At 46.1% G+C, this 16346-nt stretch overlaps 1 protein-coding gene across 3 annotated transcripts in view; it reads right to left on the bottom strand.

Annotated features, from left to right (window-relative positions):
- Positions 1–16346, bottom strand: part of Zdhhc14 (zinc finger DHHC-type containing 14) — a 264495-nt gene that overhangs the window by 95206 nt on the left and 152943 nt on the right. The gene's annotated exons all lie outside the window — the stretch shown is intronic.

Below are 16346 nucleotides of genomic sequence, written 5' to 3'. Positions count from 1 at the left end.
TTTGAAACTGAGTTTTATTTGGGACATAAAACATTCACAGGAGACTGAGGTTGTTTTAATACCCTGACAGTCACAAATGTACATGGTGTAGAAATGTCTCTGCTGCATGGAGGAAATTAATTACAAGTTCAGAGATTTCATTGATCATTTCTGGAAGTTGTCCTCTGTGCCTTCCTAGAAGACTGCGTGTAGGACATTATTCAGAGACTCATGTCATTCCTGAAGCCCAGAGGAGGAGGTTATTTCAGTCATGGTTGGGCCACTCCAAGATCTTGGGCTCTCAAGCTGTCTCCTAGGCACACAGTGATATATAATACATGATACCAAGTCAGGAACCCAGGCCTTTTAACATACATCAACCCTATAGAACATTTACCTCTAAGAAAACCACCTTATGCTACTCGAATTAATTCTTCAGTCTGCAGAGATATTATGTAGACGTTGCACCAGGAAAAACCAAGGCAGGTGGATTGAAAGCATACTTTACTGAGAGTCAAGACACAGAGCCATGTTGTCTAAGATCGGTGCTCACTGGGTGACTGAACCTCTCTGGGTGCGCACAGGTCAAGACAGAGAAGGCACTTATCTTTGAGTGTAGCATTCTATTTCAGACTTTCCTGGTACCCGGTCTTCTGATTCCACCGACTATGGCTTTGCTTTGGACTCTCTAACATTTGTGTGGTTCACTCCGGACAACACTGAGTGACCTGCCTGTGTTCTCCGTTGTGGGTTGGATGAGTCTATGTGTTAAAGGCAGGGTCCCCAGGGTGCCCTCTTGGGAGGTGCTGTGGATTCTTAGGAGAGGGAAGCTATGGCCGGTCTTTAGGTTATTGAGGGCATACTCCTTGTTGTGGTTTAAATGTAAAATGTCCCCCTTAGGCTCCTGGGTTTGAATGCTTGGTCCCCAGCTGGTGGCAGTGCATGGGGAAAAATGGGTCATGGGGGTGAGGCCTTGAGAAGTTTTATAGCTCAGATCTGTTTCCTGTCTGCCCTCTGCTTCCAGACACAGAAGCCATGTGACAAGCCAGTTTCTTGCTCCCACTGCTGTGAAGGAGTGTGTCCCCTCAAACTCTACCTTAAACTGTAAGTCAGAAACCACTCCTCTGTAAATGGCTTCACCTCAGGGCTATGTTCAAACAATGAGAAAGTAACTAATACATTCTGAAAGGGATTGTGGGACCCCGGCTTTCTAGCATTCTCTGCACCTTGACTTATAACATGAATGGTTTGTTCTGACACATGCTCCCTCAGCTGCCATCAAGGGCCTTACCAGAGGCTCAGAACAATGGTTCCACCCAACCTTACACTGGGGCTTCCAGAGTGGAGTGGTGAACCAAAATGAAAGGTTTCTCTTAACAAGTTAGTTATCTTGTGTATTTAACTATAGTTAAGGAAAACTAACCAGTACCTTCTCATATGGTGTTTTTTCCTTTGTTCTCACAAACAGATGTCAGTGTGTAAAAGGACCAAGTAGATAAGCATTCAACACATGCCTAGTTAACCTAAATCCAATCCCACAGTGGGCAAGTACCTTTGTACTGATGTGAAGCCGAATAGCCTTGCTTTCTTAATTTACAAAGACAGCCTGGAAGAACTTATCAGTAGATCACTGCCAGTTCACCCCACACCCCATAAACACTTTGCTGGCCCATGGCACCCTCCGATGCCACCACTAAGTCCCCAAATGAAAATCACACAAAAATCAGATGCTTCTAAATGCCATTTTATGATTGGCAACATTGACTTTTTCTGTTCCATATTGGAGCTCAGAGGCTCTCTAATAAGGGGCTCTATCCACATTGTGAAATCACATTGTAAGAGCCGAAGAGAATCAGGATGAGTGGTTTATTATCAAGTTCCTGTGGTTAAGTAGGACCAGTTTGTGTGTGTGTGTGTGTGTGTGTGTACTCACGTGCGTGCACTACTGAAGTTTCAATGTTTCAGTAATGATTTTCAGACACAGCCAATCACTCAGTAAATATCTGTTGTGTCAGATAGAACACAGAGAGAAATGGGTTTATAGTTCTAGCAATTGGTTGAAATGGCTACCAGTTCCTACATACCAAAAAGTATACATGACAACAGCTTAGCTGGAGACTGTGATATTTTCGGTTGGGCTGGATACAATTTTGCATTATGATATGGCTACAAGCCTATGGCAGCCAGAAAGTCGAATGTGGTACCCTGTGAGACTGACTCCTCTTGTGAGAGACCCTCACCCACATCTGCCCGGAGGGGTTGCATGGTGATCCCAGTAGCTGTTCAGCCTACCCTGACCTCTAATTGTGCCCCAGGCTCGAACAATGAGCCAGCATGGAGCTTCAGCCCAGCAAAGTGGAGTTCAGTGAAGCTATTTTCTCTCTGAAGCATCAAGGTTTGTCCCGTTCCTTCATGACAAAGGCCCTAGGTCTCACGTCACAGATGGGCTGCAGAGCTCTGGGTCTCAGTTCTAAGCCACCAGGTCCGACTGAGGCTCACTCCTCACATGAGACACCTGCCGATTGTCTCTCCTTGCTTTTCCTTGCAGACAGCCCGTTGAGTCAAGAAACTGAATATTTTGTTAGATATTTCACAAACACCTGTGTTTCTCACTGTCTCTGCAAACTTTCAGATACTAAGAAAAGCCAGTTCCTGGGACTCTGGGAAGGCAATATATACAGGTGTTTAGCTTTCTAACTAAACTCAGTCCCTCACAGCCAAACATAGGATCTCTGACTAAGCCAGCATCACTGTTGGGAGTGTTGCCCAGGCTTATCCGATGCTAGGATATCAGGTCTCACACTTAGATGTTAAGGCATACTCTGGCTTGGGGGCACACCTACATGTTGATTTGGGGTCTCTGGGGGAAATTCATTTACTTGTGGATATGTGTGGTTTATACAAGGTGAAGAGTTCGTGGTGCATTACTTTTTGTCCCCGAGGCCAGAATACTTGACACAAACAACTTAAGGGAAATAACTGTCATTGGGTTCACGGTCATGGAGGGCTCCTTCATGGTTGCCTGGCTTCCTGTGCTTGGGCAGAACATCACAGGAGCAGAAACATGTGGCTGAACCACTCCTTGATGGGCAGGAGGAGACTTAGAGGCCTGAGTTCAGAGTGCCCTTGGGGGCTTTCTTATACTATTTGAGAGTTTGTGAGTTGGTGAGAATCACTGGTGGTTTTCTTTTCTTTTCTTTTTTTTTTTTTAATTTTCCAACAAAAAAGGCAGAAAGATGGGGAATTCAGGGAGAGGATAAGGCACATATAGCCCCCTCTCCCTTCCTCAGTGTTATGTCCCCCAACTGATTCCACCTCCTACTCATTTGACCTTCCAATAATGTTCTCCTATTTAAGAACTTATAAAGGATTAATCCATTGATTATGTCGGAGGTCTCAGGATCTAATTTTCTCCAGAAACACAATCATAGACACACCCAGAGGTGTGCCACACTAATTCCATAGATATTTCTTAATCTATTCAACATGCCGATCAAAACTAGTAATCAAACATGGGTTAAAAAGAAAAAGAAAATAGTATAAAAAATACCAGGCCTCCTTGGGGATTCTAACATGGATTAAGGAAGGGGACCCTCACCCCAACCCAGGCCCTAGCACTGCACAGCTGCTCACAGCTGAATGACAAAACTCTGAACAGCCTCTGGCTCTTCTTGCTGCATCCAGATGTGACATTTTCCTTACCTACTCTGCTATGAATGAAGAAGAATGAATATCAGTCCCAGGGGCAGCTCCAAGACTCACACTAGTAACATGCTCTGAGGTATCTCCCATAAAGGAAAACTTGCAACTAGTTCCACGTAACACAGCCATGGTCCAAACCTGGGCTCCCTGATCCCCTTCTGCAGGGCATAGCTAAGTGCTGGCTATATCTCAGTTTCTGATTCTCCGTGGGCTCTGATCGTTAGCAACACATACATCCATGTTCAGTTTCTCATTCATTATGCTCTATCGGGTTTGCAAACAGACACAGTGGCCATCACGAGGGCTCACGATGCCCATATGTCCTGCTTGCATTAGCCCTGGCTGTTTTCAGTTTTTTTTCCCACTAATGCCTCACTCCCAGAATGCCTGTGAGAGTCAAGTAGGAGACCCACTGGATCTCATTGTCCCGGAGGGAAGGAAGCCTTTTAAGCAAAACCGGAACTTGCCCCAGCCAGGAAAGCAGTGAGCAGTGAGTTTTAAACAGCCATCTACTCACCTTTATGCAAATGCACTGATTGGTTTGTCTCATGATCAGAAACAGAAAACACAGGAACAATTGAAATCAGTTAAACCAGTCTACCAGTTAAAAAAGAAAAGAGAGAGACCTCCTTGTAGTTTCGGTCATTTCCCTAGGCTTCTGGATGTTGTCGTCTTAAGATCACAATGCCGACACAATTTTGTATTTCATATTTGCTTGTGCTATCAAAATTACACCCAGATAATGTTTATAAGCCTTTGATCTTTTCTGTTGTCAACACTGGAGACTGAGCCTAGAGCATGCTGGGCAAGTGTTCTACCACTGAGCCATTTTGTTAGCATAGCCAAGTAGTGTAGTGAGAAGAAATATTTAGTTACGGATGTCACAGAGTTCTGCAACATTGTAACTATCCATTTCCCCATTGCCACACATTTAAGATGCTTCTAATTTTTATTTATTTGGTGTGTGTGTGTGTGTGTGTGTGGAGGGGGGGTCAGTTTGGCTTCCTTGAAGCCCTGGAAATGAACATCTGCTTCCAGTTTCTTTCTTTCCCATGTGACTTTCCCCTCTTTCTGTCATTTCCATTTTTCATGTTTATTCCCATACCCACTGTTGGAAAGGCAGCTCCCGACTCTTCTGCTGTGAGTACCAGGTCCCCGAGGACTTTTCTTCTTGCCTCTTTCCTGGACAGCATATTTATAACTGTTATAATTCCAGATAACATCGTGGTGTCATGGCTTTTAAAAGGGGGAAATGGAACAGTGAGGAAGTGCCCATGAAACAGGCTCGGCAATGCTCTTCTGAGAAGGTGCCCAAGATGTCATAGTGGCTTAGCTTTCCCCTGTGGGTATGGGGCAGGCTCTCTGCACTAAAACAGACATTAAATGGTGGCTAACACAGCTGAGTTCAGTGGCTAATCATACTGAGGTTTGCAGTGGATTTACTGTGAAACAAAGCTATCTCAGAGAAGACAGCATCAGAGGACTGTGTGGTTGGCCTGTTGCTCTGCCTGGACATCCTCAGAAGACATTTAGGCAGTGAGGGCCAGAGTCAACACTCACTGTGACGGAGAGACCATGTTGCCATTGGTGGCCAACAGCATCCTCAGAAGTCACCTCTTCTATCTTCTTCTGCAGTTACCATCAGACTGTCTGCAGTTACCATCAGACTGTCTGCAGTTACCATCAGACTGACTCTGTGTGTCCTGGCACAAACGTGCAGTCATAAAATATTGATGAGAGAAATCCTGACAGCCATTCATCCCCAGAGAACACTTCTATGCTGTTTATTGAGGGAAAGTTGTCTCCAGAAGCCTGGAGAAGCCTCTGTCATCATGCTGAGGCTCTGTCTGAGCTGGCATGGTTCTAAACCAGGATTTGATTCAGAAGGGTTTCCTGCCATCTGCATGGGGAGGTGGTGGGCCAGGTACCAGAGACCAGTAACACAGAGCCAGGCCTGCAGGCCATGGTTCCAGGTGTTTGCTGCTCTCCGTCCCTTCATTTAGGTTGGGTCAGGTTTCTGCACTGAACAGTCTTGTGTCTCTCTGTATCTGTCTCTCTGACTCTCTCTTTCTCTCCCTCCGACCCCCTTTTGTGTATGCATGTACTCTGGAAGTCAACCTTGGGTATCTTTTCTTCAGGAGGCACCCATCTTGTTATATAAGAGACAGGCTCTCTCCCACTGGGGCCTGTGGCTGGCCAGCCAGCAACCCCAGGGAGCTGCCAATTTCTATCTCCCCAGTGTGACAAGCATAGGCACGAGGCACCATGTCCAACTCTTTGTGGATTTAACTCAGTTTCTCATGTTTCCGAGCCAAGCACTTTACTGATTAAGCTATCTCTGAGCTCCAGAATTTTGTCATATTCTTTTTGACCCTCAAAGTCAACCCAGTAGGTTTTTGCTAAATATCATCTCATTTTTTTCCCTTTTAGTAATGATATCCTATAGCTAGCCTGCATGCTTGCTGCTGAGCACAGAGATGGACTCGCAGGGTCTGAGCCAAGAATTCCAAACATAAGGAAAAAAAAATCCCAAACTTCAGCTCTGAGGTTTTTTTTCATGGCTGTAACCAAACTCAATAATTCCCGATTGGTAGTCTGTTGCCTTTCTTATATTGGAAAATCCTCCTCCATACAAACTTGGAGTCTGTTTCTGTTTGTTTTCATCTGGATTCAGGAAAGGCTGGATGTCAGCCTTTTGGATTGGGTGCTCTTGTCAATAAACGACCCATCTGTGGCCTCCCTCGGTGATAAACGCCTGTCAAATAGTTTCTCTCTTGTAATGAAGCCTGGCTGAGGTGGAAGTAGACCGCAAATAGCGTCTTGTTCAGGTGACCTCGGTCCGGGGCAGGTGACTACCCACCCGCAAGTTCAGAGTAACAGCCAACATTTTTCCTGGAATCTCAGACAAAGGGCTTAGATCGTCACTGTACACTGAGGTGGCCACTGGCCACACACAGCTCTTGAGCACTGAATGTCGGCCGTTTGAACTAAAGTGCATTGTCACATGTAAGATTCATCCAAGATGTCCCAAGTTTGGAACAAAAGAGAATGCAAAGCATTTCAGCAATATAAATACGGGTTAAATTTTACATGAGAGGGTTAGGTTATTTACAAGGAGATACACTGAATCGACGGGCTAAGTAAAATATTTTAGTAAGACTGACTTCACCTCTTTCTGCTACAATCAAGCTGCGGCTAGAAAATTGAGTGTTCCGAGTAAGGCCGGCATTCGTAGTGCATTATATGAGTAGCACTATCAGGCAATCAGAAGCATTCACTGGACATTTTCAAAGATCAGTATTTACACAGTATTGAGTAGGCTGCCATGGAAAGGTGGTGCTAACTGATGCCAGCACTGTGGGTCTGCATAGCAGGAAGCCCCGCACTGGTACTTGGTTCTTTTCTATCTGTTTGCCTTGGGAGTTCAGGGCCAGACCTCTCACACTGCAGGCATGGACACCCATAGGAAGAATGCAGCAAACTCCTCACAGACCACAAAGTTAAGGATATTTCCAGAACTAAATTTGCATATGATAAAAACGATGCTCCGCCCCTAAAATAGCATTTAGCTACTCTCTCATTCTAAACACTAACCACACCAGTCAATTTGGACATATCCAATTCCTCAGCCCTGTTGAATATGCAAATCCATTCCAGCCCTGCCCTCCCAGTGTCTGCCCACCTACAGGCATCTGTGTAGAGTGAGTCTTTAGAAACGAGCAGCCTCCCGTGGGCACAGATCCGGTGCTCTTTGCCTCCCATCAGAACAGACAACTCTGCCAGTCTTGACAGCACACTATGCTCTAGAGCCATTGACTGACCCTTTCCTGACTTGCCAGGACCCTGCTGGGGTCTCCTGTCTGCTTGGTTTGCCTCCAGTCTGTCCTTTTCCTGCTGAATTAATCATACCTTAGAAATCTTCCTCTACTGATACAGATTGGAACCAGAAGCAGCACCGGGCTGGTCCCTGGGGTCTAATCTGTCTCTCTTAGTCTCGTGACATGATACTGTCTTCTAAGAAGAGGACTCTACTGTGGTGGCCAAGCCACCTACACAGACCCTGGCCTTGAGCAGCAGAGTCACCTGACTTGTCCCTCAGTGATCTGCCCTGGCTGCCTCGAATGTCTCATCTCTCACGTCTTTCAGCCCCACTCCTGTCCCAGCCTCAGGGACACCTGAACTAAGCTGCAAATATGGACCTCTTATCTCTGCTTTCCCAGGATGTCTTCTCGACCTCTGTACAGCTCTCCTGTGAACTCTGCTTCCTGTGAACTCTGCAATCCTGACCTTCTCACGGAGTAGGAGCCTCATTTCTCTCAAATCTTGCATGACTACCTCCATTCCAGACCTGTTCCGTCTCTCGAGTGACAGAACCCCATCACCCTGAAAGCCCAGCTCAGCACAATAGGCAAGAAGAAAACTAGGCAGCCAGGCATGGGGGTGCATCGACTTCCCAACCAGGAGACATTGCTTGTCCCTTCCAAGCCTCCATCTCCCCAGCTGTATAAAATGAAAATGACTTTATAGGTTGCTCATAGGTCGTTCGATGGTTGAATTGACACGTGAACCATTCAGTGTCTGACATACAGGACGTGATACACACACGTTACCTATTTCCTTTCTTTCCTTGTACTGCCTTCTTGACTGCTGAGATCTGCCCTGAGTGGCTACATCCTATTACCCACTCCTCAGATTCATTCATCATTGCTTCTCCCTGGGGACACCTCCAACAGCAGCCATGGGACTCCTGTCTGAGTATCTCTCATTCTCTGCATTTTCATATTCTGAAATAACAGCTCTCCCTTTCTATCTATCTCCTGGGGCAACACATGTTCTTCCTGTCACCCCACATCTACCTCAGCTTTGTTTTTTCCAGATAGCTTCCTGTTTAATCTTTCTTGGTTTTCTCTTAGGCTCATGCTTCTCAGCCCTCATCAACACAGATGACATCACTACCAAGGTCCTCCAACTGCCAGGGTGGGTTCCCCTCTTAGGGGACATTTAGCAACATTGTAAGATGATTTTATTGTCAAATTTCTAGGACTGGCCTCTCCATGAAGAATTACTTGGTGACAGTGTAGAAGCTACAAGCAATCCTTGTTGGCATTCCTGTGTGTCTGTGTGTGTGTCTGTGTGTGTGTCTATGTGTGTGTGTCTGTGTGTGTGTGTGTCTGTGTGTTTGTCTGTGTGTATGTCTCTCTGTGTGTGAGTCTGTGTGTGTCTGTGTGTGTATGTGTATGTATGTGTGTATGTGTGTCTATGCATGTATGTATATATGTATATGCATGTGCATGTGTGTTCATATAGTTTATGTGTACACATGGGTGTGGGGACAAGAGATTGGCACTGAGTATCTTCTTCAATCACTTCAGTTTTGTGGGAACAGGGTCTCTTGATGAACCTGGAGCTCATTATGGGCTAGGCTGGCTGGTCATCCTGCCCCAGGGATCCTCCTGTCCCTGCCTTCCTAGCCCTGAGGTTATAAGAAGGCACAACTGTGCCAGCATTTTAGATGGGTGCTAGGGATTGAGCCCAAGTGCTTAGGCTGGTGACGTCACCACTTTGTCAACTGAGCCACGCCCCACCCCAGCATTAATCCCATCTTTATTTTAAGCCTATCTGTGCTTCCTCACACGTATGCAACTCTCCCATCCCCCACTCCGCTACAGGTCCTTTGATTCTTCTATTTAAAGTTTTAATGACCATTACTTATGTATATGAGGGTTTTGTCTGCCATGTATATTTGCATATCACATATGTGGTATAGTTCCCGTAGAGCCCAGATGAGGGAGTCAGAGACCCAGGCAATAGAGTAGACAGCTGTGACCCACTATGTCAGTGCTGGGAATCAAACCCAGGTCGTTTGGAAGAGTGTTCTTATGTGTTGAGGGATCTTTCTTTTATTTGCTTAAGTTAGGGCCAAGCTTAAACTGGTGAACTGGCAGTAATTGCTTTCTTAACTAAACAGCCAGCAGGACCATATTCACTAAATAACATGAGATTTATTTTTCTTAATGCCACATAAGTGAGAAGCATTTTTTATTCATTCTGCAGTCTCCTTATGATTCTTGATTTAAGAGTGTCCAGACACAGGACAGATGGCACTATTGTAAGAGGGACAGGGGGTCACAGGGCCTCCTGCTCACATCCAGCTGTGATTATATATACAGGTCATTTTGCCACCCAACCTAGTCTCTTTCCTTTTCTATGAACTCAACCTTTCTGTTGCCACTCACAGTGTCATTGCCAGAGATGGCACCCAAATCTTGTCATGTGCTGCTAAAGGAAAATGAGTCTCTTTTTATAGAAGGAGAAAGGTACATCCATTGTCTGAACTTGCTTTTGAGTTGTTTAAGGCATAGTTACAATGGCTATGGAGAGTCAGCCACTGTGTCTGCCACTGGCTGGGTCAGAGGTCCCTCTTAAAACAATGATGACCCAAGAGATGGAAGAAAGCTACCATACTCAGCTGCTGGTGGCCGTATAATGCAGGGTCCCTGTTGCAATTGTCACTCAGATGAGGGTGTGGATGGAACGCAGGAAACTAGGCTCTTAACTGACACTGATCACAGAGGGGTTGGTAAAGTCACGACCTGCAAAGCTGGTCCTTGAGGCAGAGATGTGGTCACCTGGCTCATTCCTTCCCCACTGTTCCTCTGTGAGTTTCTTGAGGAATTTCCCATTGGTGTACTATACCAATATTTTATAAAACAGACCCCAGGGAGGTGAGCTGCCTATTCAAAGGGTCCCTTTGAGATGTGAATTTTGTGGTTGTTGATTCTGCAGGGCAGCTTGGCTATCTGGAGGCTTATAGACTCCATCAAAGGAAGAAGACCCTGAAGGAGACCACATCAGTAGAGAGGTTCTAGAAGTGTTGGCCTCCAGACATGGGACTTGTTAGAAAGGCAGACTGCTCCCTGACCCAGCACATCACCCCTCCACACACTCATGTAGAGCCCAGAAGACAACCTCAGCTGTCGTTTCTCAGATGCTAATGACTTCATATTTCTATATAAGGTCGTAAATTTACCAAGCAGGCTGAGTAGGTGGGCCAGTGGGCCCTAAGGAGTCATCTGTCTGGGTCTGAGAGAAGTTCCGGGATTTCAAGCATGTATCATCATCTCTAGTTTGAAAAAAACAAAGTATGAGTGCTTGTATGCATGCATGCATGTGTGCGTGTGTGCGTGTGTGTGTGCGTGTCACATGCATGAAGCACCTGAAGAGGAGATCAGATCTCCCAGAACTGGAGTTACAGAGGCTGTTGTGAGCCACCATCTTGGTTCTGGACATGGAACCTGGGTCTCCTTCAAAAGCAGCTAGCCGTTCCTAACTGCTGAGCCATCCTTTTCAGCCCTCGATGCCCAGCTCTTTATTTGTCAGTTCTGGGGATTAAACTCAGGTGCTCATGTCTGCAAGTCAAGCTGAGACACACTGAGACACACCCCAGTCTCTGACCTATGGTTAACGAGGCTGCTTGTCATCGTGATTCAGATTTACACACAAGTTGTTCAAGAAGAACTGGTTTAATCGATGGCATGGGCTCTAGCCACATTCGTGAACAACAGTGCTGAGTTTCCTTAGGTACGTCAAACAGCCTCATTGTTTATAAGTTTATATCAGTAAGAATACACAAACAAAACCAAGAAGCTTGTCAGGAGTATAACGTGCTATTATCACAGTGCCTACTACCCAGTAAGCATTCGGTAACACAGGCTGGATGAGTGATGGAGTCGAATCACTGCATTAATGAGGAAAACAAACAATGAAGCTAAACCATTTTCCTCCCCAGCCTGCTAAGCCTGAAGCTAATGAACCTAGTGGCCCATTGACTATCACTCCCTGTAATTAAAGACCCACATTAGCAGCAACAGGGATGCTTCAGATGCCGTCAGATTGGAGGAACAGATACCGTAAGCAACACGGAGTCTGTAGAGACATCACACCTCCTATGAACCAGGGCGTCTGCACTCGGTAACTCTGTCCTTGGATCTTAGTCTGGCTTGTAAGTATGCGATATGCACCAGATTAAAAAAAAAAGAGTATGAATAAAGTATTATATTAGTATCTTTAATATTGAATGCAAATTGGAGTGATACTATTTGGGATATGAAATAAAATATTAAAATTATTTTTTGTCCATTACTTAAAATTTTTAAATCTCAGTACTAGAAAGTAGGCAATCGGGCCTGTGACTTGGCGTATGTCTAGAGGGCACACTGCTCTGTACGCTGAAAGTGGGCTGTGTTTCAGTGAGGTGCAGGCTGCACATATGTCTGTTCTGGTTTGCTGATTTCTATTGAGCGCAAAAAGCAACTTACTTAAGAACTGTTGGACTTCAAGTTTCTATCCTTAAACAGAAACTGATTTAAAAAAAAAAACAACAAATGTACACATTCCAAAGCTGGAGCTATTTCAATCAATAAATTAATCAATGCACACACCCACACACCAGGACTGGAGTTTGAGCCACAGAATCCATGTAGAAAAACCAGCACAGTACTGTTCACTTGTAATCCCAGTGCTGGGTAGGCAGAGAGGAAGCTCCCTGGGCTTTGTTGTCAAGCTGAGGAGGCTGTTCCAGGCCAAGTGAGAGACCCTGCCTCAAAAGATAAGGTGGGTACATGCTGAGGAACTACATTCAAGACTGACTTCTGGCTTACACACATAAACACACACACATGCAAGTGTGCACCAGAACACACACACACACACACATACACACACACACACACTGAAGTGTGTATCAGAACATATACACATACATACACTCAAATGTGCACCAAAACACAAGCAAGTATACACCAGAATACACACACATACACACGCACACAAGTATGCACCAGAACACACACACAGATACAATGTATGCATACACCAACAAGTGAAAGTTCACACTCCAAATTATGACAGCCTGTAACTTGGCATGCGACTGCCTGGCCTTCCTCCTAGAGAATGGTCACCTGTAGCCTTCATAGAGGTAAGCATCTTCACTTCTGTTGGTCTCTGTGAGCTCAAAGCCTTTCATTGGTGCTTTGGAAGGAAATTCTGGATAAATGAGAACCAAGGAATTGTTTTCCTATGCCTGTCCGGATGGCCCACTGTTTCTAGCTCTTACCACCCTGAGCCCACTGTCCCCTCTCTCTAGGTGGCTTTTTGCCTCTGACTTCAGGACACAAGCGATTCTTAGGGTGCTCTCATCTTGCTTCTGATCACACATTGGATGCTAGTACGCATGTGCTCATGTGGCAATGCTTAGCCTCAGAACGCATCTACCAGAAACACAAACTGTTCATCTGGAGGTTGTCTAGGACCCTGCCTGAGTGGCAGCAGCCCTACTCTCCAGTTCATGACGTCACATAAGGGAGAACAGAGGTTGGTCACTGGGAAATAAGTGGGGCATGGTCTGATGATTCAGAGTCAAGTGAGCGTGGCAGAGTTTGGGTAAGAGCGTGGCAGATGGAGGCCCACAGACAACACCTCATGGATTCAGAGTTGTTGTAAGGGGTCACTCCGGAGCATCGGAGCCCCTTAGATGGTTTAAGGGCATTTGTGGTGACAAGGATTCTTCCCTTGTCCAAATTCTAGCCAGGTCTTCTCAACGCAGCTGGGCTTCTGTTTCATTTTGGTGTTACCCTCCACTTAACATGAACTCTGTTAGGCCAGGTTATCCAGAACACTACAGTATCTGGTTACTCAATATCTGGTAGAGTTTCTGGGCCATGATCACCCCAGGGAATATTGATTACCTTGGCCTGACTTGCATTAGAGTCCTGGGTTGGTTTTACCAGGATGTACCTCAATCTTGATCTTTTTTCTACCTGAGGACTCCAACTCTGCTCCTTGGACAGCAATTTCCACACTTCTTCAGTGTGTGTGGAATGGAGCCAGATGTCTCCTCTCCACTGCAAACCACACTGAGTCCCTGTCCCCCTTCCCTTGCTTTGAATGAAGCTGACCTCCGACTTCCAACAGATGCCCTGAAGCGTTTGCTTAGACAGTAACAGGAAACCAGGGAGAGATGAGCAGTTTGCTTGGTTAAGTCTGAGCGCACCTCGCTTCCATTCACAAAGCATGCGTGCTCATAAGGACACACTAAATGGAGGCAGCTCTCTGCCTGTTAGGACCCCATGCTTCTCTGGTTGCTGTCCCTGCTTCTCTGTGACAAGTGTTTAGTGCTTCTCTCTTCCATACTGGACCCACCTGCCTTCTCCACCTCCCCATCCCCCACCCCCATCGTCCTCACATCTACTCGCCTTGGTCCACTCCCTCTGTCCTCACAGACACCATGCTCCCCTGATCTGTCAGGTACAATACCCCTGCACTTGAGACAGATGAGCATTGCTTCCCTGCACAAAGGGCCTGCTCGCTCTGTTAACCAGACTCTCAAAAGGGCATTGTGTCCTGGAAGCCAACCTCATCTCCCTCCTCCTTGCTCCCGTGCACCGGCAATCAGATCAGTGTTCCAGGGCATCTGCCTAATATGCTGCCCTGCTGACTTTTGAATGAATCTTATCTTTGGCTTCCTGAGGAGGCCTCCCTGACCAACTCAGTCCTCTTCTCAGAAAGGCTATTGTTTCCTTACCTTGCTCCTTCCTCTGAAATATGTCAGTTAAAACACTAATGATAGTAATATTTAGTGAGTTTTTAAATAGCTCACCTCTTTTGCAAAGCTTGTCATTCATCTGTTGTATTTACGAGACTGTGCACGCAGCGTTGCATTTTAAAGTGAGCAGAACACAGTTCTCTCTGTGTGAGCAGCTCAAGAGGCTAAATAACCGTAAATGTTTGCTTCCAGATTTCCAGTTAAGCCAAGGAGATAGGCCTTTCTTTAGAATGACTGCACCGAGATGGATCCTTGCTCTTAGTAGGCATACCTCTAGTAGACAACAAAATAGAGCCTTGAAGAAGTCAACACATTCTTCAAAGTTATAAAGTGGCAGGGCTGGGAATCAGGCCCAGTTGGTTTGTCTACAGACCTTGCGTTCATGAACAGATATTTTCCTAATAAAAAAAAACAAACAGACTTTGGGATCCATAAGACCCTATGCAAAGAGTAGGCATTTATTACTGTGGTTATGTGTGGAAGATGTATGTAAGTGTGCGTGCAGCTGTGTGCCCCTGGGTGTGAGGTCAAGGTCAGAGTTCACGATGGCTGTCTTTCTCAAGTGCTCTCCACCTGATTTCTTTTCATTTAGGGTCTCTCACTGAACCTAGAGTTCTCTGATTGGCTAGATAGGCTGGCCAATGAGCATCAGGGATCTTCCTGCTCTGTCTCCTTCCTGCTCAACACTGGTGTTGTAGGCTTGCATTGCCGCAATACTAAGCCTTTTACACAGGGGTGGGGGTTTGAACTTGGATCTTCTTCCTTGCATTATAAGCACCTTTCCAATTGAACCATGTCAATAATAGGGAAGACCATGCCTCCATCCCACAGCACTGCATGCAGGGAGGTCTGTTGGGGCCAAACGTTCACTAGAGTTAGCCAGACTCTGGCAAACACTCAGTCCTGAGGATTTAGATGGACAGAAGAGGCTGTCCATCGGGAAGGATAGTCACTGGGTGTTTAGCGGCAGCCTGAAGGCTATGTTTCCGAGTTCGCGTAACTCACCTGCTACCTTGGTAGTTCATGCAGATTCTGACTCAGAAGTGGGTCAGACCAGAGACCCTGCCTTTCTCATAGCTCCTGGCTGACACTGATGGCACCCCCCTCCCCCACTGTGTATCGTAGTAAATGCTTAGTTCTCTTTGAGGCAAAAGAATCAAAGGTGAGGAATACAATACTTAGCTTCGGTGTCAGACCTTAGCACAAGGGTCCCAGATCCCTAACCGAAAAGCTCTCCGTGAGCACAAGAAGGTTCATCCCCTGTCTCTGGGTCTCAGTTTACTCATCCATCCACTAAAAGAATGGTCCAGGACATCCATCGGTGGGGATGTTCTACAACTCAGGGGACAGGCCTGAATAGCGTCCTGCTGGGAGGGAGACAGGTGTAGCAAGTAAGGTCACCAGAGGGAAGTCTGAGATCCTCAGCCTTCTTAGTGTTCCTGGAAATCAGGGTGAGCCTTGGCTTTTCACTGGTATACTCCAGACGGTTTCCTCACTATGCTCTTGGGCCACGTGTGGTCCCATATGTCCCTTCCATTCCACATAGTTATCCTCTTTCTCTGCTTGCATCATGCTCTCTCTATCCCACGAAGACCTCTCCCAACCCCGACTATTTCATTAACCTTTCCCTCTTTCATGGTCCTGTGGATGAGAACTGGTTAGGTTTACTACATGCTTCTGTTGTTTGGCAAAGTGTGTCAGCATCACTGAATGACTGCACTGGGCTGACTGCACACTACCTGTCCAGACAGTGAATTTAGCTTAGTGAGACCAAGAGGGCCTTTCCCTTATCCACCATGAGCTGATATTGCTTTTACAGAGGAGTTGGTCAATTCACCCCAAAGAACGACATCTATACAGAGGGGCCTGTGTGCAAGAGGAATCTCAGTCTCTATTAAAAGAGAGATTCAGATCTAGGATTGGTGGTCCAGGCTTGTAATCCCAGCTGCTAAGGAGGCTCAAGCAGGAAGATGGTAAGTACAAGGCCAGCCTAGAGTACAGAGAGAGTTCAAAGCTACCCAGGGTAACTTTGTTGAGATCATGACTCAAAAAAGTACAAACC

Source organism: Grammomys surdaster, unplaced genomic scaffold (genome assembly GCF_004785775.1).
Source record: "Grammomys surdaster isolate TR1022 unplaced genomic scaffold, NIH_TR_1.0 143, whole genome shotgun sequence".
Lineage (NCBI taxonomy): Eukaryota > Metazoa > Chordata > Mammalia > Rodentia > Muridae > Grammomys > Grammomys surdaster.
This window is presented reverse-complemented; position numbering and strand designations above follow the sequence as displayed.